We start from the raw sequence: 15,853 nt of genomic DNA, 5'->3' as shown, positions 1-15,853 counted from the left end.
TTGACACCCCCTCCATTAATGGTACCAGTTTTACAGGTAGCGAATAATACGGTTCAACCTGTTACTCCTGTTGACCCTGTTCCTAGGGACACACCTCTTGCTGTCTCTCTGGACAATATGGAACACCTAATAAGGTCTTTCATCTTACCTATTATAGAGAGGCTGAAGAGGGTAGAGAATAGGCTTGAGGACATCGAATCTGCACTTAGTAAGCATGTAGGACCATTTAAGGTACAGGTGAGCGGGGTTGTTCCACCCCCAGCCTCGGTTACACCAGGCACTTCTACTCTCCCCAAAGCATCGGTCCAATCCACTGATCTAACATACCCAATGCAACAGAGGGCTCCACACGACAAGCAGGACAATAACGTAATCCCCAACCCAGCTAGTGTAGCCAAGAGGCGACCTGGAAAAGCATCCGCAGGAAAAACATTCGGAGAATACATGGGGTACTACCAGAAATATTAGGTCACCTCTTCCCAAGTTACCCCAAGTAGAATTACCCCCTGAAGCTCTCCCCTATATGGTTGTATTGACAGGGGTCCCCAGATTACCAGATAATAAGAGGGAAGGGTTTTACCAGCTGAAAAACAAAATTATGCACTGGCTTAGCCAATTTAGACCATTCACACAAAATATTAATGGCGAAATTGTACATGTTAGGCGCCTTCCCTGGTTGGGCAGTAGGGCCAAGGACATTGAGGGAGATCTGGTTGTTTTAAATTTTAGAGACCCACGAGCGGTCAATTATATATTAAATTGGCCCCTAGGTAGCGGCACCAACTCCATCGTCCCTCGCCCCTTGACTTATTTCTATCCCAGATCCCTAGTGTTTCCTCCCACCCATGCTGGTGGTCACCTACCCAATCAGATTATTCCTTTAAAACCCTATAATACTGGATATCCGTTACAAGCCCCTCACCTTCCTCCCGTTGCTGACCCCTTCGGGTGGAGTTTGGTACCCCTCGGGCCCCAAAGAAATATGAATAGCAGAATGGATCACTTGAGACCCTTTACACCCCTGGAGTCAGCAAACAGGTTTGACGTGTTCTCGGGTATGGATGACTGCGACTGAAGTTTACAGTCCCAAAAGGGTATGGGTGTCCACCTAAATGCCACCGGCGAGGGAGTGATTGGTGCGGAATTCCATTTTACCAAACCCCCTGCCGAGTTGGCAGACACTACAGCGATTATTGTATTTGATTCCCCTGCTACTTTCCCCGGAGAGCACACATTCCGTTTGTCCATTCTTTCATGGAACCTGGCGGGGCTTCAGGCCAAGCTAGACTCCCCTGATTGGGGGTCCTTCATTGATGAACAGGACATATGCCTGTTCCAGGAGACATGGGTACGGAAGGACACATGGCGGTCAGGGTATGCAACCTTCACAATTCCAGCTAAATGGGAGGGGAAAGGACGGCCCTCGGGGGGTCTTTGTATATGGGTGGCCTCTCACCTGGGATGCAAGGCTAGGGCCCTCCAAACTAATTCACTGGATGTCCAGTGCGTGCTGCTGGAATGGATGAACCACACCCAACTTGCACTGATAAACGTATACTCTAGACCGACGGGCATAACAAAGCCCTCACCCACTTGGGATGAGCTTTCTTTATTTCTCCCCAGATTACCTCTGGGTGCTAGGATCGTGCTGGGGGGAGATTTTAACTGTCAGTATGAGCCTCTAACCCTGACTATGGAGGGAGCACTTATGGAGGAGGATGACCAGTGGGGAATTCCGCAACTGGTTGGCCCCCCACCTAAGCCATGGTCTCCTTTAGCAACACAAATTACGGCACTTACTCTCGGCAATTCGCTGAGGGCTTGTAATGGCCGACTTAAGAGTGACATCCCTTCAAAACCTACTTTTAATAAACCAGGGCAAGAGTCTCATTTGGACTATATCTTGGTTCAGACATCGGATTGGAACAAGGTCCTTGACTTTGTGGTAGTCCAAAGAACTGACAGTGACCACAACGCGCTGATTCTCTCGCTGGCCGATCCCAGTGGTTACTTGGGCGACCCACCGGTAGAGGCATCTTCAAACTCTAAACTAATTTTAACAAATGATAGGCGCAGAAGTGAAGTGGGCTAAGCTTTTAGATAATCCTGCCCATATTCCCGAGCTGTATGCTCGGATTCTCCCCCTATTCAAACGTGTCGGGCCCTTATCAGTCAATCCTCACTAGAATTTTTTTTCCCCTAAGCTGGGTACCCTCCATACGGAATTGGTGGAGACCCTTGCAGATCTTCTAAATCCAATCGTGCGGAAAGGGTCCCGCAGGGGGCAAAGACCCTCTTGGTTCAATCCAGCTTGCAGGAAGGCAAAAGCCAACCTTCTCGCTGTATTGAAGTACCCAAGGGATATAAAACTAATTAAGATTAGGAGGGCGGAACTTAAGCAAGCAATTCACTATGCAAAGGTGGAATGGGACTATTCCAATTGGGATAATATGTTGGCCTCTCTTCAGACTAGAGATGCACGCAAAGTTTGGCAGATAGTGAGAACAGGGTCTGCCAAGCCGACTCAGGCTGTGGAGGCCAATATAGCGGCTTCAGTTTGGGAGGACCACTTTTGCAGCCTCTATGAAGAGGTTAGCCTTGGCCCACCAAAGCACCAAGACGAGCTGACGTCTGAATACCTTCCACTCTCCGGCGGCTTAACCGCGCAATTTGAAAATGGGGAGGGGGCAGAGACACTGCAATTCTCTCTGGGGGGGGTTATTAATATAATTTCTAAATTGCCCTCGGGTAAGGCCCCCGGATTAGATAAAATTCCGGGAGACCTATTTAAGCATCAACCCAGGGTTTGGGCCCCGTATCTGTTGGAAGTTTTTAACGCAATCCTTGGGGGAATGGCGGTCCCTAATACTTGGCTGGGAGCAGAGCTTGTACCAATTTTCAAGAAGGGCTCTCCTCTGCTCCCAGGCAACTACAGGCCAATCAGCCTCATTGATGTTTCACAAAAAGTTTTCGCGAGGCTGATACTTGACCGCCTGCAGGAATGGATGACGGACCATTCAGTTTTAAGTACGTTCCAGGCAGGGTTTAGGAGCAAGGTGTCAACGATGGACCAAATCTTTCGTTTGGTCCTTCTGTTTTGGAAGACGGTGCGGCTGGAGGGGGGCACGCTGTACACCGTCTTCGTCGATCTCCGTGCAGCCTTTGATTTGGTTCCACGGAGAAAACTAGGGTTAGTTCTCGCTAACCTTGGTATCCCCCCCTGCTCTTTTAGACATCATTGTCCGTTTGCATACACTTAATTACGCACAGGTTAGGTGCGGGAGGTTGGGTACCCTCTCACAAAGATTCCCCGTTGGCAGAGGGGTAAGGCAGGGATGTGTTCTTGCGCCGACCCTGTTTTTCCTCTTTGTCAACGGCGTAGTCGATCACCTAAACAATGTCCCCAACACAGATGCACCAAGACTCGGCGGCAGGAGGGTGCCCGCAATTATGTTTGCGGACGACACCCTCCTGCTGTCAAAAACCCCTATGGGGATTCAGCGCATTCTCGAGGGCTTTGAGGCATTCTGTCATGAGCATGGTCTCGAAATAAATGCCCTGAAGACCAAGTGCATGATTTTTAATCCCCCCCAAAAAACTCGCCCTAATCCCATCATAGGCCTGAACAGATTAGAACGAGTCTTTACGTTTGAGTATCTGGGTGTGACCTTGAATGATAAACTGGAATGGGGCGATCATCAAGTTAAGTCCCAGCTCAGATTGGCCCAAATAGCAGTGGGAATAATTAGGCTAGTCAATTCTAATAAATCATCCCTTAGACCCCTAGCCCCCCCATTGGAGATTTATAGACTCCAGGCCAGAGGCGCGATTCTTCACGGTAGTGAACTTTGGGGACATGCTTGCAAAAAAGAGCTGGTCACAGTTGAAAATAAGTTTCTTAGACAACTCCTAAAGTTACCGGCTAGCACCCCCCTTCTGCCTCTTAGGTTGGATCTGGGTCTAAAACCTTTGGACGAAGTTGTGGGTGAAAAGCCTCTAATCTTTTGGAGAAGATTATGGTCTACCCCCGAGTTAGCCAACTATAGGCAGGAATTACAGGATAATCTTGCTCTTCCTACTATAGAGAACATTCCGTGAGTTTGCCCGGCTAGGTCTTCCTACCCTGTGGAGTGACCCTGAAGTGGCCGGTCAGGGGTTGTCCCGTAAACAGCTGGTGGCAACCTTTCATGCATGCAATCTTGCATCCCACACACAGGGTACACGCCCGGATTCTTATAAGTTTGAACCAGTCTTTGATGATATTTTTACGAGCTTGGCCAGGAAATTATACTTCCAATGGCGGTATGGTACTCTTCCGCTTCGAGCATTCACAAGCAAATGGAAGCCCCATTCACTGGAAAATTGTCCTGGCTGCAATTGTGGGCTTGAAGACGAATTGCATTTAGTCTTCTTTTGTCCTGCCCACAGTGCGGCTAGAAGGTTTTGGATAATTCCATTATGTAAAAATTTAGGGTTTGTTAATTGCTCTGAGGCCTTTAGAATTCTCAAGACTGATCTCTCAAAAGCAACTGTTTTTACAATGGGCACATTTCTTGAAGCAGCATGGCATAAGAGACGGGTTTTAATTTCTAGGATGCCCCACCTCTGATTAGATCATGTACTACTGAGTGTGCAATCCTTTTTGTATTGGTTATTTTTAACTGGAATTTAAATTTTATAAAATTACTCTCGCTTTTTATGTAATGGATTGTTCAAATAACCAACTAGTACTGATTTACTCGATTGTTTTTATATTCTATATTATAGGTTCCTATGTTGTTAGGTGTTGACCAGATTGTCTTGCACATTACTCACCCCCTCCTACCTGCTGTTGGGCCCTCAACTGCCTATCACGCTCAGGGGAGGCCGCCGCCAGGATATGGGCCGTGAGAGGAGTCAGAGTCTGGCATGCCCCTACGATGTGGGAAGGACTTCCCCAGAAGGACTTGGGCGATGCTTTGGCTCCTGTGTCAGAGGTTCTCCCACATCTTCCGACAGTGGATGCTGCACAAGCGAAAGACTCACTTGGGAAGCACTTTATGGGCAATGGATTTCCAATGCCTTTGCTTGAGATGGGCGTTGACCTGGATGGATGCAATAGATGATGAAACTGAGTGGACATAAATGATAGAGATCGTCTGGGAAGCAGATCAAGAAGTTAGGGCCACCTAATATGTACAAGTAGCACTTGACTAGACCACAACTTTTGGACAACATTGATGGGCATGCACACTTACATGAGGCTACATTACATTAGTCAGCTGAACAGTAAACCTAACTCGTGTAAGTCGTGTCAAGGCCAATGCCAACCTGACTACTAAACAATGGCCAGGGCCAATACACATGGTCTCTGGATTTAGACAAGACGTTACACTACACACCTCTGGGAGTACATAACTGGTTAGATATGTCTGCATCACTTTACAGAGAGTATAACAGGCCAATGCCTGACTCTGTACAGGTTTTCCACAACATGTCTGATAGCGCCAACTATGATACATTCCAATTTCTTTGATCAACATGGAAGCTCTGGCATGTGCCACACTTTGTGCTCACAATCAGCAACATGGTGGTAATGTGCATAACTTTATGTGAAAAACATGTCTGACTCACTGAGCATGTGGCCAATGTCCTACCAGCTAAGGCAACCCATTTCAGTTTTTCAGGCACTGTGACAGAGAAGACATGAACATACCATTTGACATACTGTGTTGTACCGTCATGTGACTCACATATAGATGCTGTGATAGATTTTTCTGCTGTACACATCGACTCTCTGCACAGTACACAATTCAAGAGTGTAGTTATTGTACCCAATGTAAGCAAGAATCCTGAGCCTGTTATCACACAATTGTAGTAGCAAGAGGCCTATCCTAAGGCTGTGCAACGCAAATGATGTGGTGATAATTGGGAAGTTGACTCAGCTCTGTGGCTTTAGTCAGGTACAATGTCATTGGTGGATTCTCTACAATGTGTTAGGACCAGATTTTGTACGTTTTCACTATGTTTTCCAGTGCCTCTGGATCAGAAGATGTTCTGGGAGAGGACAATGTGCTACTGTAGGGATTCACATATTGCTTTGCTAGTTCTGGGCCTGAGTGGGTAGGTGTCATGGGCAGGATTTGCTGTTAGAAATTTAGGCACAGTGATCCCACAGTAACTACATGTGTGCAAGTAGACCATGATTTGCAGTACATCTACTTTCCCTGCGATACAGGACAACAATGCCCTCATACTCATATAAAGAGTTTGTAATGAAACGTCAGTCCCAACATGGAGGTTTGTGCGCACAGATATGTGCTAGGAGATGTGGAGGAGAATGCACATAACTGCATTCATCTACTACTGAATTGTCCCTTTTCTTTGTACTGTCATGCATAGCTACCTAAACATTTAGTGGCAGATTGAACATGATTCTCATGTGAAGGTCTAATTAGTCCACATTCCAACATGCATGCAGTTGAATGTCCTTGGCACAGGGGTCAGATAAGGTAGAACTGTAAAATCAACGTTGGATAGTGTTTGCAGCCAATGTACAGGGCATAATCTACCAATACATCTCTGTCTGAATTAGTGATGAAAGATCCTGACAAATGTTTAAGTGCTTTTAATCTGGGACTCATAGGCACATTGTAGGGTATTGACATGTTAAGATTGTGAGATCTGTATCCTTCATTAATCATGCAGAGCTTACCTTCTCCTTTGGTGAGCCACTGAGCTGGCCACACAGAGGAAGGACCTCTCCAACAAGCATTTCCAGCTCTTTATTTGTGAGGCAGGAGGCCCTCATACCTGTTTGGCCTGGCATGGTTGCTCCAAGAGATGGCACCCAGAAGTTGAACGCATGAGAGATGTTAATGGCGGCATGTCAGTAGGCAAGAGAGTGTATTTTTAAACTGCCATATACATGTATGATGCATACAGGGCCATGAAGGTAGACAAACAGCCATTGGATGAAAGCGGTTCCATTCCCCAATGCTAGCATAATGGAGTGACCACCGTTCAGGTAACCGCCAACTGCATGGTCCTCGACCTCCGGAAGAGTAAGCCTCTATTTTTTCTTTTTGCGGGGTCAGGCATCCACCATGTTAGCGGTCAAGTTTACTGTGTTGCAAACTGCATAATAACATTTGCTGAGAGTCTATTTGACAATTTATAATGTACAGCCACCACAATATATGAATGGTGGGACTTTGACAACTGAAATGCTCCAATCCCATTTCATGTCCTGTACACAACTAAATTTGTGATTTGCATTGATGTTCACATATCTACAAGTGGATCGGCAACATGTGCAATGCAGTACCGACTTATACATGTCTGTGATGCCTTACTTTAGTTCTGTTTCTCGATTTTGATATGATGGTGTACCTAATCAAGTTAGAGGCCTGTGATTTTGACCTTGTTGATGAGTGGTGGACAGGTAGGGCTGTACAGTCATGAAGTCACAGGTGAAGTCCTTCCAGATGCTAAAAATGTACTGACACATGACTTGGAATTTACAGTTCAGTTATATGTATTTTAGCTACATGAGAGCTCTAATAATGTTCCATGTACTTCTCACATAGGTACTCTGAGAGAGGGAGGAGATGCCACCCTCCACTGTCCTGCCCATTTCCTGACTACTGACCATATAGGACTGGGTGACACAGAAATACCAATTAAATTATCAGACCATTCTGGATCTAGGACCTACCGCTACCAGTCAAGGTACAATGCTTCCTGTATACGTGAAAACCCTACACAGAACCCTCACCAAACTAAAAACTCATAAATCCCTTAAAATGGCAAACTATATTTAAAAATATTTTTAACAATTATACAATCACACATAAAATGAATATATGAACTAAGACACACAAAGAAACTTAAAAGAGGAGTTTTTTCATAACTATATTATTGAACATGTTATTACCAAAAACATTACTGATAACAATATTGCTTACCTAAAATAAACTAATATTCTTGACAACAATATTTCTGCATCACAATATTTTTGTGTCACAATATTTTTTTCCGATAATTGTGCAACTCAATATTTCTAATCCAAAATTTTGTCCGAATTCTGAGAACGCTGTGGTGATGTTTTCTGTGGAGTGTGTAGTGAGGTCATGGAATTAACTCCAGACATTGATAAAGTTAGCATTAGTTAGTGTATGCTTGACAGCCATCTTGCCGCATTTGCGCACGTTACTACATGGCTTTATTCTCGTGGATAGGCTCACATGAGAATTGTCTGCTCTTCACACATATAGCTGTACACTGTGCTCCTAGTCTGCACAGCATGTTCAAGGTTGAAAACCAATGTATGCTGTTGATTTACTTTGGTCAGTCCCGTGCCCATAGACACAACATAGAACACAGCTGCACTACTGAAAGTCGAGTGCTTTTTAATATGGCATTGCTTGCATGAAAAGGCACTTGGAGAGATTCATTCCAATGAAGAAGAGCTGTGCTTTTCCTGAGATGTAATTCCTTGCATCTAAACTTAGAGGTCTGGGGTCCCCCTGACAAAGCCTAGAGGTTTTCTATAATTATAATAAACCAGCTCATAGCACGGGAAGGGTGGTAAGGCGCTGTAGCCCTGTTTCCACTATCATTATAAGATGATTACCCAGTGTGTGCTTTATCGAATTGTAACCATGCTGATTATATTGTTCTCATGCATTTCGCTGCTTGTGTTGGCTAGTATACTGCATTGTATAGCACGTTGTAAACATTTTAAACTATACAGTGTCATATTTCACCATGGTAGGCACAGAAAGTAGCATCGAAAGTTGATAGTGGAGACATCTGAACATTTTGTCATCTTGAGGGGGACGTGCGATCGTCCCGAGGTACATAGAGTATGTATTTTGTATGTATGCCTTCGAACTCCGAACGTCGAGCTGACGACGGCGGGGGCCTTCTACTCGTCAACGCAGATTGACTACTACGTCCCATGTTGGACACATCTGTGTAATGGGCTGGAAATCCAAACATCCTACAGGACACAGACTTTCTTTTTTGTTCCAAGTTGTCAACTTGCTAAAATCTTCTTTCATATACAGAGCCACTTTAATTCTTCTTCCAAGTTAAGCGACAGGAAATGTCAATTTTCTCATTCCAATTACAGGGCCTCGTAAGAGCCCTGAGTTGTTATTTTTTGTAACTACGTCGCTGCTTCTGTTGGCTAGTATACTGCATTGTACAGCACGTTGTAAACATTTTAAACTATACAGTGTCTCTATTTACTCATGTTGTGGACAAGTATGAGTGTTTGAACGAAAGAGTGTTTGAACGAAAAAGTGTTCTTTTTCCCGCGATTCCTGAGAGGGATGGAGTGACATGTCAAAGGTCTAATCATTGGTAGCTTTGCTGTAGTGTGGAGAACGAATACAACACTATAGCTAGTCGGATTGGGGTTTCCTGCGCATAGTTCTGTGTATGTGCAGAATCACTGCAACAAGTGTTGAGTCACTATTCTCAGGCTCAATGGGGAATGAGAGGTTAGAAGACGGTTACTTGAATGACTGGCAGCTCCCTTCTTGTTCTCTGCATTTCTACAAATAAAGTACAGTGTTTACCTTCTGATGCCATCTGAAATTTGAGTCTTTTCAAAGTCCTCCTAACTCTTGAGACATTCAAAGAGAGTGCTGGTCATAATCCCCACAGAAGCACAACATCTGGCAATGTTTACTCAGATGGCTAGATGTGGATTCTTCAGCAACTGTCTATCTTGCACCCCATAGAGCTAAAGAAAATATCGGCGGGATCCTTTACTTAAGTGGTGCACTGTCTCCAAACTTTGCAGTTGGGAGCCATCTCACGTTTCTGTTCACCCATCTATGGGACACTGGATGTCATGTCAGAAGCAGTATTGAGACCCATTGAGTTCTCCTCAGAGGCTAATTTTGCACCTGCAACTATATACCTTCCTGTTTGTCGCAGTTGGTGGCAAACTCCACCACTGCTATGTAGACTTATGCTGTGTTGGTGTTAAACTCAGATATAGAAGAAGGGCAAAGAACAACATACCTCGAGACACAGGTGGTAGCCTAGTTGTGCCACACATCACTTATAGGTTTCATGTCCCAATGAGAAAAGTTTCTTGTTTAGCGTTTAGAAGTGTAATACGTAGGCATGCAGGTATACATTTTCTAGTGCCAGGTAAATTTAAATTGTCCCAGTGCAATTTCCTTAATTGTGTGGTTATGTCGTCTTACAGGTAACTGATATGTGACCATGTCAGGTGTGTGTGCTTGGAACATGTAGCATGTTACACTCTACCTTTGAACATGTCTTGAGTTGTGATTTATATGAGATAAGTCATGTGCATTTTATAATTAATTATAAATATTCATATGTGCAAATTCCTAAGTATGTGAATCTGTTATGTTTACATTTAACAACCAGCTTTGTCTAGGTGCATGAAATGAGTTCGTTATTTGAAAAACAATTGTGGGTGAAATAAAGGTGATGTGAGGAGTGTTCAAATGTATCTCAGCCACTGGTAATTATTTAGGGCTGCATTCCAGTCTATTGTACTTTGTCCACAGTGCCACTCGAGACAGAGACCAGTCATATGCAATCCGTTCTGGCGCTGCTCCAGCAGTCCAACCCCAATGACCAGACAAGGCATCCTTGAGATAGAACAGAAACAACCTTAGACTGGTTTCAGCCTTTTTAGGACCCATCACAAAGACATATATTGATTCCTATAGTAATCATGGGACTCTTGTCTATGCATTAGACTTAGAGCATTGCACTGAGGAAAACAGAGGTATCAATGCCTGCATTGATTCATTGATTTCTATGTGATTACCTACAGTAACTTTAAGTGGCCATGTGTGACTTACTTTAAAGTATGGCTCGAGATGATTTGAGTATGTTTGGGCTGTAGTATTACTTAAGTAGATGAAGTCTAACATTTGCGACTTGCAAATTACTTACCCTTTTGCAAGCATTTTTTTTGTATTTACATGGATATGTCTGTGCCCTAATTGATTTCCCTTTACTCTTTCCAGATTGTACTAGATATTCCCATTTCTCAGAAATCCTGTCTATAAACTTCCATTTTTAAACCTATGTCATAGATTTATTTATTTAAAAAGTTTTGTATAGCGCGAACAAAACCCTTGGGTATCAGAGGGCTTTACAGTGAGTGAGGCAGATGAGATACAATCAAGCATATTCCACAGATACAGTTTTCTACAATAGAACTATTTCTGGTTAAGTAACGTCAAAAAGTACAGCTCAGTAGAACAGAATACACAGTTACCATGGTCTAACGTGGATCTATGTGTGCATTCTTCTCTGCTCTCTTGGCAGAGAACAGCTCACAAAAGCTAAGATAGATGGATATTGTATTCCTATACCAACACACTCCATTGCTGTTTAGTTCTGGATATCTTCCTTCACTTGATCTTAGTCTGCTTCTGTCGTGTCACCCTCTGATCCTGGGTGCAAGCACGTATAACTCTAGATGTATATAGAAATCTATATATTACTGTATATGATATTTAGATTACGGACCCAGAAATCGCCCTTTTTACCCACTAGCACCACGGTTGTGGTCCCTTCACTTGGTTTCTTGTTTAATTTTCACTTATATATGATTAATCGTATGTGTATTTAATCACCCAAATCAATACCCTTTAGGTTCATGGCATGGATTAACCTTATCACCTATGATATATTAAATAAATATATGTCATATTGATCAAATATTAGTGAATACGCATGATTGTGTTTGGGTTGGGTTGTCAAAAATGAATCCATAACATCCCTGTGGTCAGTTTGTGGGGTGAAAGTCAAACTTTTTATTGATATGTTAATAATATACTTGAACCCTTACAGACAATTATTACAGCTATGTCCCCATACTGAGTATTTTGAATGAAAATCAACCTTCCATAATGAGTATAAAATGTGCAATGAAATTCTTATATGCAAACAGTATAAATGGTTTGCATAGAAAACCGTAGTCGATAGAATAAAAGGAGACTGAAATTTACTATTCCGTGTCCCTTGTGCTTAATCAATGCTGTAATGATGCTTATTTTACGATATGCGTAGATATAATAATGGGACTACTCCAAATTTATCATTAACTTTTATTCTTTAAAAAATTCTGTGGCAGAAACATGAAAGTTCATATATGTTGCAACTAACCTTGTTGGAAGCAGGAGAAGTCCTAGGACGGCTTATATCAACAGTCATGGTTATCTTGCAAAAGACTCAAGAGCCTTCACCTTGAGCCTTGTTGGAGGGTTGTTTGCTGCTACGGACCTTGTCAGGCCACTTTGCCACTTCTCGCGGCCCCCGCTTCGCGGGAGCCGCTCGTCGGACCCTGAACCTTGCTGCTGCTGTCTGTTGGGACCCTGAGGACTCGCTGGTAACCATCGGCCCCACACGTGGACAGAGGCGGGACTGCGAGGACCAGCCTGCTCAGCGGCGCTGATCGGCCGCAGCTGGTCCTCTTCCCGCCCCCTCCTGCACAAAAGAACTCGCAGTGAGCGTACCTGGTGGGAGCCTTCGCCTTGAGCCTTGTTGGAGGGTTATTTGCTGCTACGGACCTTGTCAGGCCACTTCGCCACTTCTCGTGGCCCCCGCTTCGTGGGAGCCGCTCGTCGGACCCTGAACCTTGCTGCTGCTGTCTGTTGGGACCCCGAGGACTTGCTGGTAACCATCTGCCCCACACACTGACAGAGGCGGGACTGCGAGGACCAGCCTGCTCAGCGGCGCTGATCGGCCGCAGCTGGTCCTCTTCCCGCCCCCTCCTGCACAAAAGACCTCGCAGTGAGCGTACCTGGTGGGAGCCTTCGCCTTGAGCCTTGTTGGAGGGTTGTTTGCTGCTACGGACCTTGTCAGGCCACTTCGCCACTTCTTGCAGCCCCCGCTTCGCGGGAGCCGCTCGTCGGACCCTGAACCTTACTGCTGCTGTCTGTTGGGACCCCGAGGACTTACTGGTAACCATCTGCCACACACACGGACAGAGGCGGGACTGCGAGGACCAGCCTGCTCAGCGGCGCTGATCGGCCGCAGCTGGTCCTCTTCCCGCCCCCTCCTGCACAAAAGACCTCGCAGTGAGCGTACCTGGTGGGAGCCTTTGCCTTGAGCCTTGTTGGAGGGTTGTTTCCTGCTAAGGACCTTGTCAGGCCACTTCGCCACTTCTTGCGGCCCCCGCTTCGCGGGAGCCGCTCGTCGGACCCTGAACCTTGCTGCTGCTGTCTGTTGGGACCCTGAGGACTTGCTGGTAACCATCGGCCCCACACGTGGACAGAGGCGGGACTGCGAGGACCAGCCTGCTCAGCGGCGCTGATCGGCCGCAGCTGGTCCTCTTCCCGCCCCCTCCTGCACAAAAGACCTCGCAGTGAGCGTACCTGGTGGGAGCCTTTGCCTTGAGCCTTGTTGGAGGGTTGTTTGCTGCTACGGACCTTGTCAGGCCACTTCGCCACTTCTCGCGGCCCCCGCTTCGTGGGAGCCGCTCGTCAGATCCTGAACCTTGCTGCTGCAGTCTGTTGGGACCCCGAGGACTTGCTGGTAACCATCTGCCCCACACGCGGACAGAGGCGGGACTGCGAGGACCAGCCTGCTCAGCGGTGCTGATCGGCCGCAGCTGGTCCTCTTCCCGCCCCCTCCTGTGTCTCTTCCCTTAATAGGAGTAACCGCAGCACGCACGCAGGACGCGCGTGGGGCTGAGCACGGGGCTAAGCCCGGGCAAAGGGCGGGCCGTCTGTGGCCGTCCGAGGCCGGTCGAGGTTGGGTTGGGCCACCCCCTTTCTGTTTGCTTTACTGTTCACATTCATCCAGGAAGGTATTATTGTGTATCTGTGTCCCCTTTATATTTATTCTTTTTTGGCCCCCGTTGTTACTGTGAATCATGACCCTACGTTCGGGGAAAGAAAGATCTGTACAATTGCAGACGTGTAGTGGGGTGATATCTGGTCCCATTGATGCTTTTATAACCAGAGCGACCGGTATCTTGGAAAAGGAGATCGCCTTTGCCGAGAAACCCCTTTCGCTAGATCTCATTACGGGGAAGCTCTCTTCTGTAGGTCGTCTTGCAACCGTGGTTAGTCCGCAGGCACTCCGACGATTCCTATCCAGTCCTTGGACACTGTGTTGGTGGATGTCCATCCGGAGGTGGAGAGATCGTCTTTGAACTCAACAGAGGGTGACTCACAATCCAGTGTCTATATAGGAAGTAGTGATGGGGAAAGTATGTTAGATATTAGTCCTGCTAAATCTGGCCCAATCATTGGAGAGTCTCAACGAAATATGCCCTGTAAGAGGAAGAGAAGTAAGGGCCCTCAGAAGGGGGGTACTTCTAAAACACCTAAAATAAATAGTATTCCACAGCCCATCTCTGTTTCCGAAATAAATACCAGTCCTCAGCCCCCACTGGCCACAGCTAGTCCTTTGTCTCCCCCTCAAGCATCACAGAGAAATTTAGCCATTAGTCCTGGGTGTTCTAGCAAAGACGATTGTCTTTTAAGTAAAATGGAACTATTAGTTAAATCACTCATGTTACCATTATTAGAACGTACCAGACTTATGAACTCGAAGCTGGATCTTTTGGAAAATCTTGTAAAAGAGAACACTGGTATAATAAAAAAAACTAGTAAATGCCCAAACTACTCCCCCCATCCCAACTAGCATACCAAAGTCTGTGGGTGTCGTTGCTACAGCTAAGCGACCACTTCAGGCTTCCACCAAACAACCTAACACCCGGTCTGCTATAAACAATTCTGTTAGTGTAACATCTAGGGGTGGGAGTTTGAAAAATGATACAATGCATAATACCAAGTCCTCTACTGTTGCCCAAGTTCCGAACCATGCCAGGGGTAGTTCTAAATCGACTTCTTCGAATTAATCAAGTATAAGAGCTTTGGGGAGCCAAGGCAAAAATTCTCTTGCCTCGGTCCAGAAAGCTCTCAAACAGGGCCTCCCTTGTATCGACTTACCTCCTGAGGCGACACCCTACACGATTGTTTTAACTGGTGTCTCAACCCTTAGGAAGAAACATAGGAATCCTATGGGGACCTCAGAAACAAAGTCATATTTTGGATAAACAAAAATAGACCCCTCCCACCACCCTCTGCCCCGGAGATATTGAGTGTCCGAAGAGTAGATTGGGTGGGGCACTGCCCGAAGGACCTGGAAGGTGATTGTATCATTATCAACTTCAGGGACCCTTGGGTGGTGGATTTTATACGCAGGGAAGCTAGATTTGGGAGGATGGGGGATGTGCAGTCACTGGGCCTCAGTTACTTTTACCCTAGAAGGAATAATGTTCCTTTTGTCAACCCCCTAATGCTTAGAAGAACTCATGGGAGATTTCCAACAGACAGGAATACATATACCCCATTCATTCCACAATTCTTTAATCGCTTCGAAGCACTTTCTGGTTAGGAGGGTATCGATTGACTCCGTCATGTAACTAGTGGAGAGAGTCATCTGGGCAACCATGACCAAGAGGAAGCTAACCCACTTAGTATAATTTGCTTAACTAGTCTGGTGGGGGGGCACTCGAAGATGGATGTGGTTGTTGGGAAAGCTTTAGAGGGCAACTTCGGGGACGGTATTTTGTCCATTGATGATGGGGATGTAGGCCGAGAGCTGATGGTTTTGAAACATGATGTCCCCTCCTCTCAGGATCTGGTACTTAAAATAGCATCATGGAACATTGCAGGGCCTAAAGGGCGAATAGCATCAGATTATTGGGCAGATTTTGTTGATTCCTTCGATGTTTTATTATTTCAAGAGAGTTGGGCCCCTGAACCAATTTTTCAAGCTGGTTTTCTTAATCTTTACAAACCGGCGATAAAGGGTACTAAGGGTAGAGCATCTGGGGGTTTAGTAGTTTGGG

Source organism: Lissotriton helveticus, chromosome 3_1, assembly GCF_964261635.1.
Source record: "Lissotriton helveticus chromosome 3_1, aLisHel1.1, whole genome shotgun sequence".
Classification (NCBI taxonomy): domain Eukaryota; kingdom Metazoa; phylum Chordata; class Amphibia; order Caudata; family Salamandridae; genus Lissotriton; species Lissotriton helveticus.
The sequence above is the reverse complement of the archived record's forward strand: the minus strand, read 5'-3'. Positions refer to the sequence as shown.